Source organism: Delphinapterus leucas, chromosome 18 (assembly GCF_059928025.1).
Source record: "Delphinapterus leucas isolate spDelLeu-1000000601 "Yukka" chromosome 18, BTC_Dleu_Yukka2, whole genome shotgun sequence".
In the NCBI taxonomy this organism is placed as follows: domain Eukaryota; kingdom Metazoa; phylum Chordata; class Mammalia; order Artiodactyla; family Monodontidae; genus Delphinapterus; species Delphinapterus leucas.
In genome coordinates this window covers 14,946,960-14,972,906 of record NC_143146.1, presented here as the reverse complement: position 1 = coordinate 14,972,906, position 25,947 = coordinate 14,946,960, and the positions used below count along the sequence as shown (strand labels likewise).

Below are 25,947 nucleotides of genomic sequence, written 5' to 3'. Positions count from 1 at the left end.
GTGGCAGGCGGAGTCTAATAGCCTCTTTGCTAAAATCCTCACAACTTCTCTGTTGCTTTCGTCACTGCACTCTCAGGATACAGCTTTTGTAAGTTCTTCCATTCTGGCCACTGTTCAAAGCTTTCAATACCATTTTTTTTTGTTTGTTTGTTTTGTTTTTTTGCGGTACGCGGGCTTCTCACTGCCGCGGCCTCTCCCGTTGCGGAGCACAGGCTCCGGACGCGCAGGCTCAGCGGCCATGGCTCACAGGCCCAGCCGCTACGCGGCATGTGGGATCCTCCCGGACCGGGGCACGAACCCGTGTGCCCTGCATCGGCAGGCGGACTTTCTACCACTGCGCCACCAGGGAAGCCCCTTCAATACCGTTTTATCTGTTCCTCTTGCAGAACTATTCCCTTCGTCCTTCTTTGATGCTCTTCCTTACTTTATGTAGGTCTTTGTTTCTGACATTATTTTCCTTCTCAATGAAGAACTGCTTTTAACATTTTTTGCAAAGCAAGTCCACAGGCAACAAAGTCCCTCAGTTTTTGTTTGTCTGAAAAAAAAATTTCTCCTTCACTTTTGAAAGATCATTTCACAAGGTACAGAATTCTAGGTTGGTGATTTCTTTTCTCTCAGCACTTAAAATTTTTCACTCCACTCTCTTCTTGTTTGCATGATTTCTGCAGAGAAGTTGGATGTAATTCTTATCTTTATTCCTCTATAGCCAAAGTGTTTTTCTTTAATTTGAAAATAGTATACCTAGTTGGTTTTTTTTTTTTTTTTGACATTAATTCTGCTTGGTGTTCTCTGAGCTTCCTGGACCTGTGGTTTGGTGTTTGACATTAATTGGGGGAAATTTTCAGTCATTATTGTTTTAAATGTTTCTTTCGTCCCTTTCTCTCTTGCTTCTCCTTCTGGAATTCTCAGTAATCAGATGTGGAATCTTTTGTATTTGTTCCTCAGTCCTGGATATTCTGGTTTTTCTAGCCTTCGTTCTCTTTGCCTTTTGGCTTTTGTGGGTTCTATTGATATATCCTCTAGCTCAGCTACTCCTCCCTCAGCTGTGGCCAGTCTGCTAATAAGCCCATCAGAGGCATTCTTCATTTCGGTTACAGTGCTTTTTATCTCTAGCGTTTCTTTTCGGTTCTTTCTAAGGACTTCCATCTCTCTGCTTACACTGCTCCTCCGTTTTTGCATGCTGTCTACTTTATCCATTAGAGCGTTGGTGTATTAATCATAGCTGCGTTTAAATTCCTGGTCTGATAATTCCGACATCCCTGCCACATCTGGTTCTGATGCATGCTCTGTCTCTTCAAAAAAAATTTTTTTTTTGGCTTTTGGTGTGCCTTGTAACTTTTTTTCGATATGCAGACACAATGTCCTGGGTTAAAGGAACTGCTGTAACAAGGCCTTAGTAATGAGGTGGTGAGGTGTGAGGGCAGGCAGTTCCCACGATTAAGTCTCAATCCCCCAGTGAGCTTCTGCCTCTGGACCATGAACTTCACAAGTGTTTCTCATTTTTTTCTCCCCCCACCCCTTCCCTTATGTGGGACAGGATGGCTAGAGACAGCTGGAGCTGGGTATTTCTCTTCGCCCAGGTCAGTTAGGCTCAGTTAACACCCCAGCAGGTTAGACTCTGGTTAACTAGTTTCCCCCAAAGGCAAGCCTTGGAGTCTTCTGGTCTATTTCAAATTGGCTACTTTCCCCTCCCCCAGCAGGAAGGCTGAGGGATTTTTCTCTGGTATTTTCTGTAGGATCCTGGTGGAGCTCCTGGAGGAAGATCTCACCGTGTTGTGAGTCCTCGCATGACTGGGTCCCCCTGTAGTTTCTAACTCTCAGATTGTCACACTGAGCCTCCAGCAATTGTCAGTTATAGTTCTGGTTTTCCTCCCCAGGCACAGGTCCCCCTGGTGGTTTTGCTCTGGGAAGCCTCCATTTCCTCTCTTCACTGGGGGGGCCTCCCCAGTCTTGGGGGTGGCAGTTTGCCTAGTGACCTCCCCTCTCTTCCAGATGCAACAGGTCTCTCTTCCCTTTAAAAAAAAATCTACACTCACCCATGTTATCTTATCCAATGCCATGGATTTTTTGTTTTCACTTTTTGGGGATCTTTTTTTCTCCCAGATTTGGACAAGGCTGGCTCCTTCTTGGTTTCCCATTTCAGCTCAAGTTTCTTGACTGTGCAGTTTAAATCGGGATTCGCTGGCCATCTCCAACTACTCTCTATTATTTCCTCTTGAGGAGATAAAACTTACATGCCCTTTTTACCATTGATCCCCAGTTCTTAGAAGGGTGTCTGATGTATGGTGGATGTTCAAAAAACACTTGTTTAAAAATGACTTATTTAATCATTCTGCTATTGCTGAACGTAGAATGTTTATAAATTATTATAATAAGCACTGCTCTGATAAACATATGTGTACATAAATAAATTTGTACATATATGTGTCTATAATGACTTTTTTTTTTTTTTGCGGTACGCGGGCCTCTCACTGCTGTGGCCTCTCCCGTTGCGGAGCACAGGCTCCGGACGCACAGGCTCAGCAGCCATGGCTCACGGGCCCAGCCGCTCCGCGGCATGTGGGATCTTCCCGGACCGGGGCACGAACCCGCGTCCCCTGCATCGGCAGGCGGGCTCTCAACCACCGCGCCACCAGGGAAGCCCCCCAGGGGATATTTTTGAGTAGCAAAGGCAGGCAGAGCCTGAGCCTCCTCTCTCCACCTTCTGGGGTGCGTGGGCTCAGAGCAAGCACTTTTGGCAGAGTTTGCAGCCAGGTACTAGTAAGTGGGTGCCTGCGCGCTGGACCCGGTGTGCTGTTTAGCCCGCCTACCCGCCTCCATCAATTGCGCCTGCGGCGTTGCCTCACACCTGCCTGTGGCTCCTGGCAGCGTCCGCTCGGCCCCCCTTCGTCCGGCAGCCCTGCACCTTGCGCGCTGGCTTCGCCTCCCAGGCCTCTAACACCTGCGCGTAGAGGGCGCTCCTCCCCTCCCCGCCCCCGACCCTAGGCGTTCCCGGAAGGCGGCGTGGCTGGGGGTAGACGCGGATGGAACGGCCGCGGGTGCTCCACTCCAGGTTCCTACGGAGCGGAGGCGCCCGGGGCTCCAGACTCCCCGCCAGCGCCGGCAAGATGCTGCCGGCGTACCCGGAGGTGCCGCCCAGCCCGCTGCAGGACGCGAACCTCTGCTCCCGCCTGTTCTGGTGAGCGCCCCGCCTGAGCTGCGACATCCCGCTAACGCGGGCCCCTGCCGGATGCCGCCGGCGCCCTTTAGGGGGCAGAGTGTTGGGCAGAGGGAGCGCTTTCCGCCGCCGCTGGAGCCTCCCCACGCCGGCGGCGTGTTCCGCTTTGCGCCCCGGCGCGCGGGCCGGGCGGGAGCAGACCCGGGGAGGGAGACCCGGCGACCTGGTGGCTGGGGCACAGGGTCTGCCTCCCTTGCCGCTAGTCGCCCCGCCAGCCTGCAATGCCAGAGAGCAGGAAGCGGGGAGGCTGAGACCCGAAGCTGCCCCGGGGGCGTCACCACCCAGCGGGAGGAGGGACTGCAGTCCCTGCACTCCACCGTTAGCCGGCCTCCCCCATGCCGCTCAGTAATTCGCAGTTTTGAACTAAAGCTGTAGCCTTTTTACCCCAAAGCAATCAGCTTATTAACAACCTCCTGTATCTAGTTAGCGCCCTGGACCGCTGCCGGCTTCTAGTAATATCACCACCCCTTCCCATATATCTTATGTGACAGCGCGTTCCAACTGCACCCGGCTCCCTCTGTCCTTGTGTCTATGACCACGTCTCTCTCTGCCTCCCTCTCTCCGTGTGTGTTTTTCACTGTATGTCCTGGTACCTAATCATAGCAAATTTCGTGTTGGTGAAAAACACTTATTTTTTATTTAAGGATTAAAAAACACTTATTTTTTATTTAATATTTATTTTATTCTTGAAAACGTTTTGATTGGGACACACAGCCACTACTGGAGTGTGTATTTGACCAGCCCCTTTCCCTATTTCGAATATTTCCACTTCCACCTTTGAGGACCACTCTGGGGATGGGGTCCCTGAAGCCTGTGGGGTCTTACCCATATCTTTAGCCTTTGGAGAAGCAGTGCATGGTCTTGATGCAGGTGGTCTGCCTAGGAATCATTTGGTCCTGAAACCACTGAAGGTTCCTTGAACTGGGAGGAAACACACAGATAAAAAACGGCTCAGAGAGGTGAAGCTCTTAACTAAAGTTTTCCATCTAGTAGCTGGGACTACTAACAAGATGGGCCTGAAACTTGGGGCTTTTTTTTTTTTTTTTTTTTGGTTATTTATTTGGCTGCATCGGGTCTTAGTTGTGGCACACGGGATCTTTCGTTGCAACGCGTGGGCTTCTCTCTAGTTGTGGTTTGTGGGCTCCAGAGCGCGTGGGCTCAGTAGTTGTGACACACATGTCTCGTGGCATGTGGGATCTTAGTTCCGCGACCAGAGAACGAACCCTTGTCCCCTGCATTGGAAGGTGGATTTTTTTTTTTTTTTTTTTTTTGGCTGCATTAGGTCTTCATTGCTGTGCACGGGCTTTTCTCTCTAGTTGCGGCGAGCGGGGGCTACTCTTTGTTCTGGCTTCTCTTGTTGCGGAGCACAGGCTCTAGGCACGTGGGCTTCAGTAGTTGCAGCACTCGGGCTCAGTAGTTGCAGCATGTGGGCTCTAGGGCACAGGCTCAGTAGTTGTGGCGCACGGGCTTAGTTGCTCCACGGCATGTGGGATCTTCCCAGACCAGGGCTCGAGCCCGTGTCCCCTGGATTGGCAGGCGGATTCTTAACCACTGTGCCACCAGGGAAGTCCGAACCTTGGGGCTTTAATCACACTTGGGTGATTATTAGATCTTTTGTTTCTGGACCTTAGCCCATTCATCTTTCCCGCAAATTCTGATATTTTCTTTTTCTATGGGATGGTCTAGGGGATCCACAGGGGATGGGAGCTCCTATGCATATTTTGATTGTGGTGTATTTAGTGTGTGTAGCTACATCTCTTGGCTATTTGATGGCCCTTAAGGCAAGAGGGGCCTAGAAGAAGGTGTATGGGTGTAGTTAATGTAAATAATAACAAAGTAGACACGTGTCTCCTTAACTTCAGGCAGGGCATGGAACTCTCCAAACACCTTCTGTTTGTGCATTTTCAAAATGTATGTGGGTGGAAATGGGAAGGTGAAGACTTCTCATTGATTTTGGTAGGTACCCATTTCCAGTTTTCCTGCTGGAAGGAAAGGAGCTATTACCTCTTATTTTACACCTGAAGTCACTGAAGCAGAGAGGTTGAGTAAGTTGCCTACCATCACACAGCAAGTGAGTGGTGGTGCAGGATCCCAAACCAGGCGGTCTTGTTCTGGAGCCCATGTTCCTTGTGTAGGTGACTGCTGTACTTGTCACCGAATTGGTCGCCTGGACTCATGCCGGCGTCCTGGCCCAGGCTCAGAACGCTTGTCTTGGCCGGGGCGGTTGTTTTCCATTCGGAGCCCCACAGCCAGTGATTAAACCGATGAGTCTGGAAGAGCACAAGCGCCATTCAATGGCCAAAGAGTGGAGAAGCAGGAACTTAGTTCGCAAGTCAACTTCTCAACCCCGTTTGGGCCGAGGCACTGTATATATATAGGAGGGTCGAGGGGAAAGGGAGGGAATTGAGTCGAGGGAGGGAGGAATATTCATGACTCATCTGAAACAGGCTCTTGTAACAGGTGAAATAGCTCACCCATCCTCACATAGCTTGTAAATGACAGAACTAGGATTATGCCCAAAGCCCGGTTTCTTTTTTTTTATTTTTTGTGGTACACAGGCCTCTCACTGTTGTGGCCTCTCCCGTTGCGGAGCACAGGCTCCGGACACGCAGGCGCAGCGGCCATGGCTCTCGGGCCCAGCCGCTCAGCGGCATGTAGGATCTTCTCGGACCGGGGCACGAACCCACGTCCCCTGCATCGGCAGGCGGACTCTCAACCACTGCGCCACCAGGGAAGCCCCAAAGCCCGGTTTCTTAACCATTGTTACATTATTGCCTTCTTAGTACCTTTGGTCATGTGCAATATCTCATTAAGTCTAGTTTTCATCATCTCCTCTTACTCTGAAGACCTTCACAGGTTCCCTGTTTCCTGCAGAGTCAAAATGTTAAACTCTAGGCTCCACTGGCCGCTCTATTTGTTTCCCAGCACATGACCCTCCACTCTGGCAGGGGAGTGGGGAAGGGGGCTTGTCCCTGTGACCTGCCTCATTCATCCCCACTTTCGGGTCTCGGCTCACTCTGCTGGGCCCCCTGGGTTGCCTTCTCATCTGTCCTTGATTTGAGCAAATGCTGCTGAGCCTCCAGCAGCCCCATGCCCCTCTCCCAGCATTTTCGTTCGTACTGATCTAGGGCTTCCATTTATGTGCACGGCCAGTCCCGCACCGCCCAGCATCATGTCACGTGGGGTGATCCTGACTCCCCAGGCGTATTCTAAGGCCTTTCACAGCAGACTGTATCTGGTAGTTCTTCAGCGTAGTGCCTGGCCCATGTTGGACACATCATGGGCATCAAATAAACACTGGATTGCCTGAAACAACAGGTGCAGGAAACAGCTGGGACCCCACGGAGGTCCAGCGTGGCTCAACCTGTTCTAGATGCCAGAGAAATGCAGAGGGAGGGAGCCGATTGGAGTTCGGCATTCCTGGAACATCGGGCCTTGGCAGGGTCTCAACGCAGGGGAGCTGGACCTTATCCAGAGTGGGAATAAATCTGAATCTTCCCCTTGTTGTGTGTGTTCATCTGTGTATCTCAAACCAGCCCTACTGGACTTGATACCGACCAGGGTTCTTGGCCTTCCCCAGTCAGTAGAAATTGACTTGAGGCCAGACAGATTCAGGCAAGGCTTTTGTGGGGCCCCTGAACTGGCTGCAGGAGGGAGCGGGAACAAGTGACAGGTTCCCTCGCTCGCTCGCCGAGGGGGGCTCATTCCTTATACTGGATGAGGGTGGGGTGTGTCCAGGGGTCAGACTGGACCGGTGGCTTAGGTGGTCTGCCCACCCCTTTGTGGTGTTGATTGCAGGGGGGCATGCGCAGTACCCTGCTTTTACTCCCGACACCCAGTTCATTGCTCCCAGCTCTTCAGAGATGGCAGTTGGGTTTTTTGTCTTTCTTTAAATCTTTTGGTCCAGAATTTGGCCCAACTGTGCATGCACACAGTTATTTTTAGTCCCATATGGTTTCTTTGTATTTTGTAGCTGGAGGAAAGGTGTGTCCAGGTGCAAGCTGCAGGCCTGTCAAAGACTTGGTGGACCTGCTCTCTAAAGAGAGGAACTGTGCCCCGCACAGCCTGGTGTTCATGTAGACTCTGCTGGCCTGGCTCCTGGCCTGGGCTCTTGGGCCTTGCAGGTATTTAGAAACACCTCAGTCTTACTTGGATAAAAACATTAGTCTGACTGTCTTCCTGATCATCATGAAATAAAAGAAGATTAAAACAATGAAGCTTTATGCTAAAATGCATTTCAAGTCTGAAGGTGGTCAGGAGAGGGGATTCCCTCCTCTTTGGAGTTGGTCAGTCTTTATTTTCTGAAGGCCTTTGTCTAATTGCATGAGGCCCACCCACATTTCAGAGGGTAATCTGCTTTATTCAGAGTCTATTGATTTCAGTTTGATCTCATCTGAAAAATACTTTCACTGTAATATGTGTTTGAGCAAGTGTCTGGGGACTGGGTTTAGCCAAGTTGACATAAAATTAAACATCACACCCTCCTGAATCCCCATCTCTTCCTTTGAGCTGCTGGATGTGGCTTGGTCCTCACTAAGCCATGTGTTTGTGGATTTCTTTCCCTCCCTGAACTCCCTTATCTAAAGGGCAGATACAGGGCCTCGTTCATCTTTATACTCCTCACAAATAGCAGGTGTTCAGAAAATGTGCAACTGGAGGAACCATCCAGCTCCATGATGTCTGGGCTCCTGCAAATGCCTAACCACTAAGCATGGTTTTAGTGGCAAAAGTGGTAACTGATGCTTTGACGGATTATGTGATGCACCAAAGAGTGTAGCATGAAAGGAGTCCTACAGAAAGTTTTCAGGGAATTATGCTCAAATATTTGGGTGGATTTTATTTCTTTTCCACAAAAATGCATCTGAATTGTCTGCGTCTTGAAATTCCTTCCCGTGTAGGTGTGCGCAGTAACATTAGAATTGTGACCTGCTGAGAGCTTTGGATTTTCTGGGGCGGACTTTGTCAGGCTACTTTGTGTCCTGATGAACGAAGCGTCTTTGATTTGGGCAAGAAACTTAAATTTTCCCTCATGTACATACATCTTCCAGCAGGACGGTGGTCTAGGAATTTAAACTTCTTTTGGCAGTAGTTGCTTTCAGTAAAGGCGAGACAAGTGGCCAAGGATGAGAGTGGTGAGAAGGGTTGGTGTTAGCGTGACAAACTCCTTCTTGGTGGGTTGAAGTAATCGTTGAAATATTATTTTCTTTCAGGTCTTAGATTCTGTCTGTGGTTTCTATAACCCTTTAAAAAATTTATTTCTCTAGTTCGTCAGAATCACCTGGAGTGCTTTTTTTTAAAAACTAAATGGTCACACCTTGGAATTTCTGATTCACTAGATCTTGTCTGGGGCTCAAGGTATCTATGTCTTGAGTAAGTGCTCCTGTATACCTGAAAATAGGCCACATTTGGGAAACGTTGCCCTAGTTGTAGAAAGAAACACACAAAGCCAAAGTGTATTTTAGCAAATATGAAAGACGACCAGATCTTGTTATGACTAAAATCAGTTGAGAGGAAAAACTTGTCTTGGTTTATGCTAGACTTTTTTGGGAACAAATTTGGAATTCATTCATCCATTCAATCACTTATTCCACAAAATAATTGAGTATCTACCTGATGCCTGGCGAGGTGCTAGATACATATGTGCAATGGCAGGCGGCAAATGCAGAGAAGTCCTTCCTGCTTAGAATTTGTTTCATCAAGTGGGGGGTTAATAAAGAATCAAGTAGTGAAACTCACTGTGGATGCGCGTTTGTGTGTCATTAGTCCTTGGAAGGAGAAGTCCAAGGGGCACACACTGAATATTGAGTTTTTGTCTTGGTGATGTGCTTAAGCCGAAATTGGAATTTGCTTCTGTCTAGACAAGATGTATAACCTACGTATAACCTTTTGCTTGTTGCTGTGTTAGCTCAGACTGTGTAAGGCTGTTGCCATGTGGATAGTGGTTGGACGGATTTGAACCAGCCCTGCAGTCTGTTCCTTCCTTTAGCTGATGCCCACGATGGGCCGACTCTGTGCAAGGCTCAGTCTTAGCTGGAGTTGGGACTGTGTAAGTGCGTGGATGACGTTGTGTCTACCATCTTGGTGACTTAATATTCCTGCGGGGATTCAGAGCTAGGGAGCGCAGCGCCAGCCTGGAACACCCTGAGCTGGTTCCCAGGAGGATTAGCCTTTGAGATGGGCCTGGAAGGATGGGTGGGATTAATACTCAGGGCATCCAGGCAGAGGCCACGTGGGAGTATGGACTTAGGTGCTGTGGGTCACTGGAGGGTGTGAAGTGTGGTGGACGCTCTCAGAGGTGTTGTAAAGAGGTCAGGAGGGAGTGGTGTTGTGGGAGGGTCGGTGGTGCTGGGGAGGGCTGAGGAAGGAACCAGCAAAAAGAAAAAAAGTTGTATCAGGGGCTTCGCTGGTGGCGCGGTGGTTGAGAGTCCGCCTGCCGATGCAGGGGACACGGGTTCATGCCCGGGTCCGGGAAGATCCCACATGCCGCGGAGCGGCTGGGCCCGTGACCCATGGCCGCTGAGCCTGCGCGTCCGGAGCCTGTGCTCCGCAACGGGAGAGGCCGCAACAGTGAGAGGCCCACGTAACGCAAAAAACAAAAACAAAAACCTGTAGACCGGTTGGATGGGTGGAAAGAATAAGGGCTGAATAAGGGCTAACATAATGGGGGTGTCTCAGCTAGTTTCTGCTACAGCAGTAGCAAGTGAGATTCTGAAATTATGTTGTTTCAGGAGGAAAGGAGAATTGGGAGAGGGATGAACTGCGGCAGAACAGGTGAGAGCTGGTACCTGGCTGACGATGGGAGAGGTGGTGTGGAAAGAGAACTCAGGCTGCAGTGGTTGAAAGCCTGCAGAGGAGTCCTCAGACCACTGTCCATCCTGCCTCCTGCTGGACACGGGCTCGGGCGGGTAGGAGCGGCCGTGCCGTGTTCAGGTTCTCAGTGAGCCTGGATGAGAGGAGGTGGGAAAGAGTGGATCGCATCTCCCGCCGGCTGGTCTTTGAGAGAAATGCAAGGATCCTGTCTTCCTTTTCAAGTTCCGTTTTTACTTGTTCTTTTGAAGTAGAAGGTTGCAATCACATTTGTAGCTCTGTGGCATGATAGATGGGGATGTCAGGGACTTGAAGGGTGTTTATGACGTTCAGGGTAGTAGGTTACTCTTCGTGCGTTGTTCTTATTTCTCAAACATCCTCACATGCTTGTTTCAGTTGCCGGCTGTGTTGCTTAGGACTCAGGTTGCGTGTGGGTCCTAGAATTACCCATGTTAAAGCTGTTTTCACAGATAGTTTGTTTTGCTCTCATTCAAGAATCCTTGTACAAAGGCTCTGTAACAGTTTCCTGAGGCTGCCATTACAAAGCATCACAAACCACGTGGTTAAAACCACAGAAAGTTTTTTTTTTTTTTGCGGTACGCAGGCCTCTCACTGTTGTGGCCTCTCCCGTTGCGGAGCACAGGCTCCGGACACGCAGGCTCAGCGGCCATGGCTCACGGGCCCAGCCGCTCCGCGGCATGTGGGATCTTCCCGGACCGGGGCACGAACCCGTGTCCCCTGCATCGGCAGGCGGACTCTCAACCACCGCGCCACCAGGGAAGCCCAAACCACAGAAATTTATTGTTTCACAGTTCTGGAAGCTAGAAGTCTGAAATCAAGATGTCAGGAGGCTCAAGCTCTTTCTGAATCCTGCAAGGGGTGAGAAATGGAATATTGCCTGCCGTATCAGTAAACAAGGATGTCACACCCATCAGCGACTGCAGCGCTCCAGAATGAGCTGGTGAGCCCTGAGGAAACTCAGGAAGGGAAAGAATACTGCCATCTAGCGGCCATCAGACTGCAGCCACTCCCTGTGGGGAGCCCTGAGGAAACTCAGGAAGGGAAAGAATACTGCCATCTAGCGGCCATCAGACTGCAGCCACTCCCTGTGGGGAGCCCTGAGGAAACTCAGGATGTGAAAACACAGGATACTGGCCCCAGATAGCTGAGGTGCATATCAAGGGAATGATTTCGGTGAGCCCAGACTCTTGCGTCTTCCCATACATAGAAAAGCACTAAATTCCTTAACTTGGGATATCTGGTTTTCTTTAATTAACAGTAATCTTTTGTTCCTACTACTTGCCCTTTGTTGGAAAACTCCTGTATATCCTAGCTCCGCCTCGCCTCCTTGGAGCAGTTTTCTCGTAGTTACTTGAGATGCTGCCTGCTGGGCTTGAAGTCCTAAGAATACTGCAGAATAAAACAGCACTGTCAACTTTTAGATTGTGAATATATTTTTTAGTCGATGGGGGAATCCTTCCTTGCCTCTGTTAGCTTCTGGCGGTTGCAGGCACACCTTGGCGTTCCTTGGCTTGTAGCTGCCATCACTCCAACCTCTGTCTCCACCGTCGTGTGGTGGTTTTCTGTCTGTGTGTCTGTCTCTGCATCTCTCATAAGGCCACCAATGATATTGGATTCAGGGCCAGCAGCCGACTCTGGCCTCTGTATCCCGACACGGAATTAAATCTCGGAAACAGAGTTTTGGGTGAAGTAGAAAAGAATAGCTTTATTCCGTTGCCAGGCAAAGGGGGCCACAGTGGGCTAATGCCCTCAAAACTGTGTGTCCCAACCTGGAGGGGGTAGTGAGAAGTTTTATATTAATGGTTCAAAGAGGGCGTGGTCAGCTGGTGGACAGTCTTCTGATTGGTTGGTGGGGAGGTAAGTGGGAGTCAACATCTGGTTCGACCTTCTGGTTCCAACTGGTCTGGGGTCTATGTGCTTAACCGTTAACTTGTCCCACCTCGTGTGGGTTTCAGTATCTGCAAAACAGCTAAAAGATATCTTTCTGTGTATCTCTGGATGGGGAACCAGGACCCTGCCCGCAAGGCTGTACTATTGTTTCTCTTGACTGTTTCTCCTTGTCTCCCATCCTCTCCCTTCCCTAATTAACAACAGCTTGAACCTGCCTGTTGGAACTCAGGGAAGGTCGTGGAGGCTGAACGAAGCCTATTTCCTGTAATCAAAGAAATGTGCGACTCAGAAAGGCTTTTGAGCCCAGGAGCCCTACAGGGTCCTGCTCAGTATCAGGCCCACCCTACTCCAGTGTGATCTCACCTTAATGGATTACATCTGCAACAACCCAATTTCCAAATAAAGTCACGTTTTGAGGTAACTGTGGTTAGGACTTCAACATAGCTTTTCTGTGGGGATACAGTTCACCCCATAACAAGTTCCATGGTTAGTATGATCCTCCAGGGTGTTAGGGACCCAGACTCCTTCTCTCTTTTTACTCCTCTGCATGTGGCCTTGACCCAGCTGGTAACCTCCGAGGCCTAGGCCGTGGGGTGGATGAAGGTCCCGGACATTGTCACTTTCCACCGGCCTGGATGTAGTCACATGGCTACACCTATCTGCTCGGGGGGCTGGAGAGAGAGGGCCTCCTTCTAGGCTGCCAGGTGCCAGCTGAAATCTGGGGTTTGTTACCTCAGAAGAACGAGAGCAGATTTGGAGGACAGCCAGCAGCCTTTGTCTGCCACACATTCACAGTTCTTGGGGGGCGGGGAGTGGGCAGCGAGGGTGGTATTTCTCTACCACTGTAGCTTTTCTTGTTGAAATATGTCCAGCATTTACAGGGCAAGAGGGAGTTTTCCTATATATGATTATGTTAGTTCAGTAGTGGTTCACAGGACTTGGTTTGTTCAGCTGAATTGCATTGAGTAGCTCCTAAGTGGTATGAAAATAATAAGTGGGAGATGCGGCCATTCCTGCTGTCAGGGAGAGAGGGCACTGACTAAGGAGAGACAAGTGATTGTGAATAGATGCTTGTAAACTATTTTTTAAGAGATAGAAACTTAATAAGAGCGTTTCATTTTTAGAACAGTGACTTGAGTGATAGTTAATGGCAAGCAGCGATATTGAGTTAACGTGCGTGAGAAGACCAGAGTATACTTAAGTGCCCAGGAAAAGGTCACGACTCAAAACAGGCGGAGCCAGGGTTTTAGTTCAGAGTCTCTGCCATTTGTCTTGTGTTCCCAGCCTGTCCTGTGCCACCTGATTCCTGAAGGCCTGGGAATGGCCTTCCTCTCTGTGTTCCTAGTATGTCACATGGTGCTTGGTGTATGGTGGGATTCAGGAAATATTTATGGAATCATTTCCTACCAACGCCAACTCCCCTGTTTGTTGTTAGTGACACAAAAGTAAAACAATAAAAATGTCCAGGTTTTACATGTGTTGGAGTTTGGAGCCATATTTTCTCCTTAAGGAGGAGCTAGTAAACCAGTATACTTGTTGAGAAAGTTACAACTTTTCTCATGGCCTGGAACTCTTTATTTTATTTATTTATTTATTTATATACACACACACACACACACACACATACATACATACACACACACATACAAACATATATAATATATATATAATATATAAAATAATCTATACATGTATACTATGTATACTGTATGATTGTATATACTATATGCTATAATAATAGTATATATTATTCTATATATTACTTAGTATGTTCTGATGTGAACCAACATTTTAAATATAGTTGGCAAAATGATATATAAGCTGTATAAAGTTTTTTCTTGCAAATTCCAGGAAAGCGATTATTTTTGTTTGCGTTTTGTTCCTGCAGTTTAAACAATCTGTTTTTCCTTTTCTGTAGACTTTTCCGTTACTTGATGAGATATCACAGTGCAACCCTCAGCTGCCATCAGATGGTAAAACCATAGTGGACGTGCAAGATTTCACTGCCTTTTGGGATGAGGTAACAAATTCTTCATTCTAAGAATCTTGACTGCTAACAGGCAACTGAAGACATAGATTTATCAGAGAATTTTCAGACTTTACACATGTTGTAAAGTGTGATTTGCTCATTTACTGAAAGTATGTTATAAAAATTCTCAAAATCAGGAATAGGTTTGCAACTACTGAAGATTAAGTATAAAATCAGCCTAAGATGTTTGACATGTTGCTCTCTCTCTCATTTTCAGGAGAGCTTTCAAAGTGTTAGCACATTTTGAACTTCAAGTACATACGTTTGTAATGTTAGACTTTATAGGATTGGACAGACAAAATGCTGCAGTATGGAATGGGTTAACTAACAGGTACATAAACAGTTGTTACAGACCAGAGGCTTTGGGGAATCAGTGTACATTTTTTGCCTTGAATTCTCAGATCATCTTATTACATACGGAGTGAAGCCATGGATCTTCATACAGATCTTTACTGTCGGGCAGGGTGGAGGCTCCCCATCCTAAGCTTCTAGATGGTTCTGGCTACTTTGGTGGCAGCCAGGGACGGGGAGGCGACAGCAGGAGGACATAGTGAGCACCAGTGATTCCCAGTTGGAGGGTTGCACTGTGTGGCAAGCTGACAGGGAGAACTGGTGATTTTCCAACACTTGGTTTATTTATGATGTTCAGGCAAACAGAAAACACACAGGGTCTGCTCTCAAGAAGTTGTCAATATTGCACACCCTGTGCAGCCCCTTTACCGACGACTGAAACGCTCCCCCTGCACCCTGGTTTCATGGTCCTCTGTGCACATGGATTTACCTCCAGTGTGGTATTTCTCATCATAATGCACATTTATGGAAGGCATCATTAAAGTTCCATTATAAAGGCGACTCTGTGTGAATGCTAACACGTACTTTGAATGACCCATTACCAAATTTCTTTTGTACCAAACTATGTAGCATTTTAAAATGAGCTCCTTTGTTCTTCTTTCAAGAACTTAGTAACATGTTCTCAGACTTCTGTGCAACTTGCATTATGCTACAGAACACCCTATTCTGTTGTCCTGGCCTTGCCTATGGAAGGATTCTGCTCCACGCTGGGGTCGTTAGTAATTAGGACCTGTCGACTTAGGTCATGGGTGAGAGAGCCCTCGGAGCGGGAGGGGCACAGACATTGGAGGTTTTGGGGAGAAGCTGCTTCTGAATGAAGGGCATGCTGGGTTGGGAGGCAGGAGATAGACATGAGCTCTGTAACCTGCTCCACTGTACAGCCAGGTGGGCAGGTGGGGGAGGTTTTCGGGGACCCAGGTCTCATTCATGAAATGATGGGACTTGGTCTCAGTCTTGAAGCTTTAAAATAAACGGTCCTGTGAGAGCCTCCAAATCTCCACGGGGCAGGGATTTCAAATGGTCTCTGTTACACAGTGGGGCTCAGCTGATGATCAGATGATCATCCCTCAGACGGTCCTTGTTGAGTCAGTGCCCCCGAGCCTGTATAATCAGGAGACAGTCCCCGGTACCCCTGCGCTGTCGAGTGCTGCCCCCTTCTGGTCACGGCAGAGCAGTGCCCGATCCTGAAGCCTGAACAGGGAGGGAACTCAGTGTCTGGCCCTGACAGACTGTGAAGGGCTGCAACGGGAAGCTGTTGTTTGTATGTGGCTCATTGTTTTGTTGTCGTAACTGAGTGAAAGGTAGTAAAATGGGAACCCTAGGTGTCAGACAGGAAGAAAGGAATGGAGAAGCTTAAAAAATGTTTCTCATGTATTAAAATCTAGCCTCTTATTGATAGATTTGTAATACCTATAAAATCTGGGGCTAGGTTTTTTGGTGATGAAAAATAATTGTCATTTTTTTTTAGTATGTGAATGTTTTATAATTAGTTTAGTTCTTTCCAGCAAAACTTTTCATTTTGAAGATGATGCAGACTCTGCCTTTCGATCTTTTGGGGTTTTACTAATCAAGTGTGACCACTCTTTTTTTTCTTTTTAAACATTAGCAGTTACTGACAGTTTTCTTAACACATGCATACACTCTTACGTCTCTCAGGAATACTACCTGTGATTGGCATGATGAGTACTTTGTCCTTCTCCCTCGCGTTGGATTGTGTGCTGTTGCAGGTATCTTCATGTTTTTTGTTTTTCTTACAGTAGAAGTACTTTATTGCCCCTGTTTAGCCAGGACAGGTAATGCATGAAACGTATAAATATGAGGCTTTATCACTCTGACCCATGATGTCATAATTAATTTTTTTAATAGAGTTTTTTAAAATTTATTTATTCATCTATATTTGGCTGTGTTGGATCCCCTGCATTGGCAGGCGGTTCTTAACCACTACGCCACCAGGGAAGTCCCCGTAATTAATTTCTTTATTCCCCATTTTTTTGTTGCTGTTGGTGTTCAATTAGAGCTCTCGTGAAATTAGAGCTTTGACCGTTATTTGTAAGAGTTAATTTACCAAGAGTGACTTTATCCTATAAAGTGCCCCTTTGCGTGCTGAGCATTACTGAGATTCATTCTTTATCGAATGAAAATGGAGCGATTAGTGGAGATTTCAAATTATTTATTAGTAAAGGGCCAGGCATGTATGCACTTATGCTGCCACCTTGTGGAGATTAGTGAAATAGACAGTTAAAACCAAGGGTCATAATGAAACCTTACAAATGATTAAAAGCCTCATACTGAATATTCTATTAAGTACATTATTTTAATAAGCTAGTAAGCACGTTGTGTTTTCCTTCCTGGTGCTTCCTGTTACACAGTTGGGAACTGCTTGTCGGGACTTTGGACGTCTCAGTGAAGGAAATGGTTTATGTGACAGCTGTTCAGGACAGGATGAGACAGTGGGGACTTCTTTCTGTCACAGTGGGCCCTCCAGGAGGTCTGGAGGTGGTAATGGCTCTTCCGGGAAGCTCTGAGCATTTCCTCACGTGACTTGACGTGGTCCCGTCAGTGCACGTGTAGTGAGTGTGCGGCCATGTGCTGGCGCTAAAGATACAGACGTGAGCAAGCCCCGGACGCCTCTGCCCTCCAGAGGCAGCCAGGTTCTGGGGCGAGACAGATACGCAGGCAGACTATTTCAGCCCAGCGTGGTGAGCGCTGTGATGCTGTGGACACAGATGCGCCACCTCTGTGTGTTGTTAAAGATTTTAAGGACACGTGCACGTGCGCTTAGTCTCCTGTGTTCTGTACAACAAAATACAGAAATCTAAACGTGGGATGTGTACACAAGAGGGGGATGTGTACACAAGAAGGGGATGTGTACACAAGAGGGTGATGACTTCCTTTATGACGGACTTTTGCTCTTTGGACACAACTCACTTCAGAGTTCTTTTAATAATTTTGGATATATTCTTCACACACAGCTTTTTAAGAGCAAGTATCTGTCAAGTAAAGGATACCTGGATGCAAGAACAGCTGCATTAAACATCAGATACATGAAATACACGTCCTGCTGGGCTGCTCTGCTAGTTAAGAATGTTAAACATTCTTTTTTTTTTTTTTTTTTTTTTGCGGTACACGGGCCTCTCACTGCTGTGGCCTCTCCCATTGCGGAGCACAGGCTCCGGACGCGCAGGCTCAGCGGCCATGGGTCACGGGCCCAGCCGCTCCGCGGCATGTGGGATCTTCCCGGACCGGGGCACGAACCCGTGTCCCCTGCATCGGCAGGCGGACTCTCAACCACTGCGCCACCAGGGAAGCCCTAAACATTCTTAATTAGTCTTTGCTGAATATAGCACTTTATTAATAATCCTTATCAACCATTAGTTTACCTTGACCAATGGTGTTATTCTTCCTTTTACTTTTGTCCTGACTGCCTTAATCCTATTCTAAACGAAAGGGTTTAGAATACTGTACTTAATCCTATTCCTTCAGAATAAGATTCTGAATGAAAGGGTTTAGAATCTTATTTTTTCGTTATTCTAAAGGAAAGGGTTCTATCGTTTATCAGGCGCCCAGGGTGGGGACAGTTGTTCTGCTGGCGTGTCCGTCCTGAGTGCTGCCTGTTCACGTGTGTGTGTTGGCATCTGTTTCAGTCGTCACTGTTGAGTGCTGTGCTGGGGGAGCTGCCCCCGAGCCAGGGGCTGGTCAGCGTGCACGGGAGGATCGCGTATGTTTCTCAGCAGCCCTGGGTTTTTTCAGGAACTCTGAGGAGTAATATTCTATTTGGGAAGAAATATGAAAAAGAACGATATGAAAAAGTAATAAAGGCTTGTGCTTTGAAAAAGGTGAGTCATGACTTTTGAGTTGCATATACTCGAATTTCAAATAATGAGAGCGTTGGTTTAAACTACAAGGTTTGTTAAAAGTTTCTTTCAAATTTTGAAAGATCTTTTAATGTTGTTTAATACTTTAATCTCGTCTTCTGAGTAAATATGCACACATCTATGTCACTATTTGAATCCTGATGTGATACCAGCAATCATAGAATGTCTTTTTTTGGGGAGGGAGTTGTTTCACTTTGTGAAGTTTTATTCACTTTTAACTTCTCTTTTTAATGGGCAATTACAAAAAATTGTAAAAAATAGAGAGCACAGTGTAATGAATACTCATGAACCCACCCCCAGCTTCAGCCAGGATCAGCTCGTGGCCAGTCTTGCTGCATCTCTCCCCCTGCCCACTGCCGGCCCCACTCCCACCCCAAATTATTCTGAAGCAGATCCTAGGCCTCAGATTAGTTCATCTGTAAACATTTCACTAGTTTTCTCTAAAAGACCTTTGGAAAAAAATTACCACATTATTACACCTGAAAAGTAACCTGAATTTCCTGAATATCATCAATGTTCTCGTCAGTGTTTACATGTTGTTAATCATCTCACTGAGAAATCTCATTCGCTGGTGGTTTGAATCAGGCTCCAGGTAAGGTCTGCCCTTTGCACTTGGTTGATGCCTCCTCCTTCCCTTTCAGTCTGTAGGTTTCCCTCTCCATTTTTGACTTGTGTTTTATTATTTAAGGAAAGCGGAACGCTTTAAAATTTCTTATTATTGCATTGTTTCACTGGGGGAAAGGTTGTTTTCACAAATGGCATTGAGTTTCACAGAAAATGGCAACTGAAAACATTTAACTCTGTTGGGATTTAAATGAACTTAGTGAATGAATGATGAAAACTGAACTTATCTGATAGGAGAATGTAATTTGGCAGAAAGAAAGAAAAATGTAAATACTGATAAATACGATGTTACTCTCTTGGATTATAAAAATCAGTGAATGATAGCATTAAAGGGCTCCCCCGGGGTCTGTTCAGTGCATTCTGGACGTCTGACTGCCCTTTTATGCTGTGAGGAAAAGGCTGGGACAGGCTTTCAAGGGCGTGGTGTTGAGGGCTCCAAACCCGCCTTGTGAGGAAAGAGTAATTCTGCTTGAACAATGGCTTGAACATCATAGATTGCATCAGTTGATGTGGACAAAACAGAATTGCTTGCTCGTTTAATGGGCTTCTATTTCTTTCTCCCAGGTTATTGTTAATGGGAGATTGTGCATTTGCAGAAATGACATCAAGTTAGCAGTAATGAGCTAGGTTTTTATTAAGTGGTATATATATTGTGGAAGAAAAGAAGGGGGAAAGCACACGTATAACAGAACAGTAGCTGCCATCTATTCAGAGTCCACGTGCAAATCATTTTTCTATCGCTCACAGACGCTCATGCGCGCACATAAAAAGTATATGGGTTATTAATTTTTTGTGAGTGTCCTCGATGTCACCATCCTCATTTTATAGTTGGTAAAACTGAGGCTTGGAGAGATGAAACAGCTTTCCTCAACATTTGCACCTCACGTTCAGTCTGTTCCTGCATGACTCTAGACTCCATGCTTTTCCACGGTGTCATGCTGCCTCTCAGATGAAGAAATTTAAAAGAAGGAACTTTTTAAAAAGCGGGTGATGGATGAAGGTAAGGTTGAATGTGGAATAAGCAGATCTCAGACATTTCCTCTTTACCTTAATCACGTCCAGCTCCCGATTCCCAGATCATACTCCAGAGACCTAGGCCAGTGTGTGGGTGTTTCTTTCACGACCTTGCCTTTTTGGTGAAGCTCAGCCCTGTCTTTCCCCCCAACATTTGAGCATCTCTGGAGAAAAGCAGGTGTTGAGATAGGGGCTGCCATTCAGCGTTTTCTCCGGCGGCTGAGGCTTTGCCCCAGCCCCGTGGGGTGATGGGAGCAGTAACTCGGGCCGTGTCCTGGGGCTTCACCCACCCTCGGGTGTCTGTGCAGCACAGACTCTGGTGGGAAGGGGCCCCTGCGGGATTGGGCTGCACAGCGATTCTTCTGTACGTGATGTGAGGTTTATAAGCACGGACTGATCTCCCGTTGTGCTGCGTGATCGGGACATAGATTTGGGGCCCTCGTGCCCATTCCCTCCTTGGCAGGAAGGGAGGCCCAGGGTGGAGAAGGAGTGGAGAGCGGAGTCCTGGCCCCGGCTTCGTTACTTGCATGCTGTCACTTTGGACACGTCCTGTTTCCTGCCTGGGCCTCTGACGTTTCTGCAGCAAAATGAGGGCGTTGGGTCAGAGGGTTTCCAAGAGGTTTTGCTGCTGCTCTGAAATGTTGTCTATGACCCTGATTAGCAAGGGCTCAGCAAGGTCTTTACGACACCTGGGAACCACTTAATGAGTAATGAGATCCTCTGCTTATCTCCTTCTGGAATCCCTGTGTCAGTGGATGGGCATAAGACAGTCACAGATAATAGTGGTATTCTGGAATTACTTTGGCCTGTAGATACAGAGACTGCACAGGTAGTAGAAAAGCCTCGGCCTTTGGAGAGAAACAGTCTTGGGTGGTAACTCCAGGTATTTGTCTGTTTCCTCTCTTATTAAATGGGGGAGGTGTGGGATTACTGTAAAGGCTACAGGCAGTGTCTATAAAATGCAAATATGCCAGGTTTTTAGTAAATGGTAGCTATTGTTACTCTTATAGCCCTTTTCTCTACATCTATACATATGTAGTAGGTACATATAAATGTAATAAAGGTTTCTCCTTACAGAGCTCCTTACCTCCCACTTCCCCCAAATCCTGCGGGGGGTGGGGGTGGGGTGGGGACAGAAAAAGAGCAACATTTCTTGTATTAAATATGTTAACAACAACATAGATGTATTATACTAGGTCTCGTAAACGTAATTACATATGTTAATAATAATATAAATGCATTATACTATATCTAATTGAAGTAAACATTAAAGTTCATTGAGCTGAAAACTTTTCTGTAACAAAATAGAGAGATAAGATGTAATCACATTTGGCAACATCGATTCAGGCTGATGACATCAACTGCAAGGCCCAGGAGTCAGAAGGCTCGGGGATTGAGTCTCAGGGTCTCTGTTGACCAGGTGTGTGATTTTGGTTGATTGTCTGAACCTTACAAGCCTGTTTCTTCATCTGTAAAGTGGAGATAATAATACTGTCAACCTCATGAGGTTGTTTTGAGGATGAAATGCAGTAATGATTTTAAAGTACCTGATTGCTAGGGATGTAACAAGCACTCTAAATGTTAGAGTGATTTTGAAAATAAATTGGCTGCTAATTATAAGCTCAGCTAGTTTTTGGTAGAATCACATCCATAAAATGTGACATGTAAGAAGGAAGGTATCTGAGTATTTAACTTCCATTTTTGAGTTGATATTTATATAGGTGCTCTGCACATAGTACATTATATAAATCGACAATAAAAATATTCTGTTACCATAACACAAGTAATATAGTGTGTCACATTTGTCTGCATATTATCTTCAGCCACTTGAAGGCTCTTAAAAACTTCCAGGCAATACATATATAAAGGTATCACAGTGATAAATTCTAGTTTAATATTTTCTCACGTAGATTGCTTGAATTTACAAACCCCTCTTGGGTGCCCACAAGCTTGTACTTTTATTTCATATTTACCACATTCCTGCCAACTTGGACATTTTCACATTGCCTTGACAGTCATAGAATAATAAGTTTATTGATACTTCCTTATCTAGGTATAGAGGCCTTCAAGTCTTGAATTATTTTAGTATTGCCTTCATTTCAAATATACTTTTCAGTCACCACTTGGATAGCATGATGTGAAAGAGCAGAAGGCTATGAACTGCCGTGAGCTTGGTTCAGATTCCAACTCTTCTGTTTAAAAGCTGACAGTCCTCAGACCAACGATGTAACCTCACTTAGTCTCAGTTTCCTCATCTGTGAAATGGGGCCAGTACTTACTGTGCAGCTTGTTGTGAGGATTAGAGAAAATCGGGATCAGGGTTCAGAACAGTGCTTGGTGCACAGAGCTTCCCCTCCAGGAGCTGAGAGAAGGTCCTTCATGAAAGATGTAAACAAAGCCTTAGGAACCCAGCAGGAAAAGAGACGACTCCAGGATGGTTTCATGGAAGAGTGTTTGGGCTGAGCCTGGAAAGATGGGCAGGATATTGACAGGTTGTGAGAGGAGGGGCAATTCCAAACGGAAGAAAAACTGTGAAGAAAGGCATAGGCCTCCTGCTGTTTGACTCTGGAACCCAGCCCTCCTCTGCCAGGACCTCACATCTGTTCCTCGTCAGCTGTTTCCACAGTCTCTGCTCCGTGATGTTTCTACTGTAAGTCTCCACCATCGCTGAAGGGCCCTCGATGTGCTTCAGGACAGGTGGCGTCAAACCAGCGTCGCCATTTCCTCGTGTTTCTCTAGTCTATGTACTGCTTTTCAGTGCAAATTGGTGAAATTTAACTGAAAGGTAACAGTTCCTCCAGTGGGAGGAACTATAATATATGCTCAACTCAGGCTTTTCCCTTTAACCTAATCGGAAAATGGTGGCTGGGAAATTAGCCTGACTTGGATTTTACTTCAACTCCTTTGAAATGGTTTTCCCATTTGGGGCGGGTCCTTAAATAATTTGCAGAGTAAATAACACACATGAGGTCCTACTACCAGACTCAGAGAGCCTGTTTCATATGCCCTAACTGTGCTAAATGAAAGAGTAGATTTAAGTGCCTCTTCTAGAATGTGGTGAAGATTGCTGTGCTATGGCTAGGTGCAGTTTTGAGAAGGAAACCAAAATGACATAAAATCTAAGTGGAACAGTTTGCAAGGACTGTCAACAGTGAAACGGAGGCTAAGCAACTGTGTGTGCGCATGTGTGCGTGTGTTTAAGGCTGGAAACCTATCGTAAAATGGCTCATTGTTTTTCGTGAAAACCAAAAGCAAGAGATGGTATAAACTTTTGAGCCTAACAAAGAAATATGTAAAATAGTGATGAATTTTCACGACAGAGCAATTGCTCCCTTTCATTTGATGCAACCCAGTGAGGGTGCAGGGGACCTGTGTGTGCCTGTGTGTCTTTCTGGTTGTCAGGGAGGGTTATGATGGAGATGGTATTTCTCTTCTTCTTAGGGTTATGTGATTTCCCTGTTGTGATTCACACTGTGAATGGGGTCCCACTGTTGGTTTGATGAGGAAATAGGGATAAGTCACCAATAGCAAGTTACAATCAATTCATGTCCTTTTTCCACTTACAGAGGATGTTCATACACTTTTTTTTTTTAAAACATCTTTATTGGAGTATAATTGCTTTACAATGGTGTGTTAGTTTCTGCTGTATAACAAAGTGAATCAGCTATACATAATACATATATCCCCATATCTCCTCCCTCTTGCGTCTCCCTCCCACCCTCCCTGTCCCACCCCTCTAGGTGGTCACAAAGCACCGAGCTGATCTCCCTGTGCTATGTGGCTGCTTCCCACTAGCTATCTATTTTACATTTGGTAATGTATATATGTCCATGCCACTCTCTCACTTCATCCCACCTTACCCTTCCCCCTCCCCGTGTCCTCAAGTCCAGGACAGGAATAAAGATGTAGAGAATGGGCTTGAGGACATACTCTTCTTTGGATTCTCACAGCATCCTTGAGTTTACTGACACTTGTTTCTGCGGCACATTCTGTAGAAGAGGAAAATGAGACTTAGGGAGATCAAACGATTTGTTTATCATGGAGACCCCAGTGTGCCACTTGCTTTCTCCCCAGATTTGCTGAAGTAGAGACAAAGAAATGAGGGCTCCATCTGCAGAAAGAAAGTGCTGTGTATCCTAGGTTGATGCCTGAGGAGTTTAGTAGATGATACACTCCCCACAAACGCTGCTTGTCTGTGCCACGTTCTGTCCAGTGATAATTATAGGCAATCTAGGTAAAGGTTTCTAATATAACACTGTGTAACTTAAATCTGGTTGTTATCTTGTCATTTGGGGGATGTCCTTGTCATCTTTTCTTTTTTTCCCAGGTACTCTGATTGGTCTACTTACTTCTTAAATAATATTCAAGTATAGCTTTTGATAGATTCCCAGATCCTCAAGTCAGGACTTCATATCCTTCTTAAATTTGAGTTTTTCTTGCTTCCACGGACAGGCACCTACTAGTCCAGCTGATCTGCTTGGTGTCCCTCGAGCACGCTGTTTGCTTCGCTTTTGTCTTTCCTGCCCAGCCTGCTCTTCTCCCATTTCTTGTATAGACCTTGTCTGTCACTCTGTCAGTATGTCTTAAGTATCACTGTGAAGACAGAGGTCAGGCGTTATCCCTTCTCTGAAAGTGGGAAGCTGAGGCCGAGGTCAGCAAGATGTCCAGTTTAAGACACACTTATTCCTTGATTAAAAAAAAAGTCCTGAGCCTTCACCAGCCTGGGACACCAGCCCTCACACTTGGGCCTCTAGCACAGACCTTCCCACTTGCATATCCAGCTGCACTGTGACATCACCAAGAGGTCATCTCAGCTCGTCTACAAGCGAAGTCTCCTAAACGTACGACCACCATCTTCCCCAACCCAGTAAATGGAGACCCTGTTCTTCCCCTTCCTCACGCTCCACACAACACAGTCCTCTTCTCTTACCACCTACACCCGTCCCATCAGCAGGCCTTACAGACTCCACCTTCCCAGTGTGTGTGGAGTGTGTGACCCCGTCTCTCCGTCCTCACTTCTCCCACTCTGGTCCTGGCCACCGTCATCTCTCACCTAGGTTATTGCCGTGGCCTCCTAACTGATATCCTCTCTCACCCTCCCCCCTTACTGTCTGTCCTCCACAAAGAGGCAGGAGTGATTCCTTAAAAGCCTCAGACCATGTCAGGCCCCCCATTCCCCTCCCGCTTTTACTGGGCTGACACCAGGGCTCCTCTTGCCCTGACTCTGCCCTCGTTCTCGTCATTCTCACTCTGCTTCTGCTCTCCGGGCCTCCTTGCTTGTCCCGGGACACCTCGGCCGTCTGCCCCATAGCCTTTGTACTCGCTCATTGCTCTGTGCGGAGCACCCTCTCCAGGTCAGTGTAAGCCCCTCCACCCTCCAGAACATCTGCTCAAACCCCCTCTGAACAGAGCCCTTCTCAACCCCAGTAGTGACTCACTTTCCCTCCTTTACTCCCTATCCCCCTAAGTTGGCTTCTTTTTTCTTCTAGTCCTTAGTACTTGCACTCATGTTAATTTTCCATCTCCCACCATGGAAAGAAACTCTAGGGACTATGTTTCCTCATGGCTGAATTCCTTGTGCCCAGAACAGTGCCTGGCATATAGTCGATCCTCAGTAAGTATCTGTTAAAATGACCTAATGCATAAATGCTGTGAAAAACTACAGAATGTAAACACACGAAGAACCCCGAGAGATGTTTTTTAAAATGTTTAAGGTTACGGTTTAGTCACTATGAAATGTACCCATTGCTTTTGATCAAGTACTTGTATGAAGAACTAATGCTAAAAAGGTTAGGATGGCAGGAGGAGAACACATTTGAAATCTTTCTCTTTTTCCCCTTTTCTGTCTCCATGTAGGATTTACAGCTTTTGGAGGATGGAGACCTAACTGTGATAGGAGACCGGGGAACCACGCTGAGTGGAGGCCAGAAAGCCCGGGTCAACCTCGCAAGGTAAATGGCGTTTCAGTTGCCTTCCTGCCCCTCCCTCCTCCATGGCTCCTAGTGGAAGCGAGCACGCAGACCCCGCTCACCGGGTGGGCCCTGTGTGAAGCAGGGTCTTGGCCCTTTTCCATGGGCTCTTGGAATGAATAATAATTTGCTGGACACCATCTTGATTAA

General features: G+C 46.7%; 1 long non-coding RNA gene across 1 annotated transcript; it reads left to right on the top strand.

Moving 5' to 3' along the window:
• The first annotated feature begins 3,035 nt into the window (after positions 1 to 3,035).
• On the top strand, positions 3,036 to 25,936 carry LOC149746825 (uncharacterized). The gene is made up of 3 exons (XR_016388648.1): positions 3,036 to 3,178; positions 13,854 to 13,955; positions 25,685 to 25,936. It is a non-coding gene; the product is annotated as an uncharacterized LOC149746825 (long non-coding RNA).
• The last annotated feature ends 11 nt before the right edge of the window (positions 25,937 to 25,947 follow it).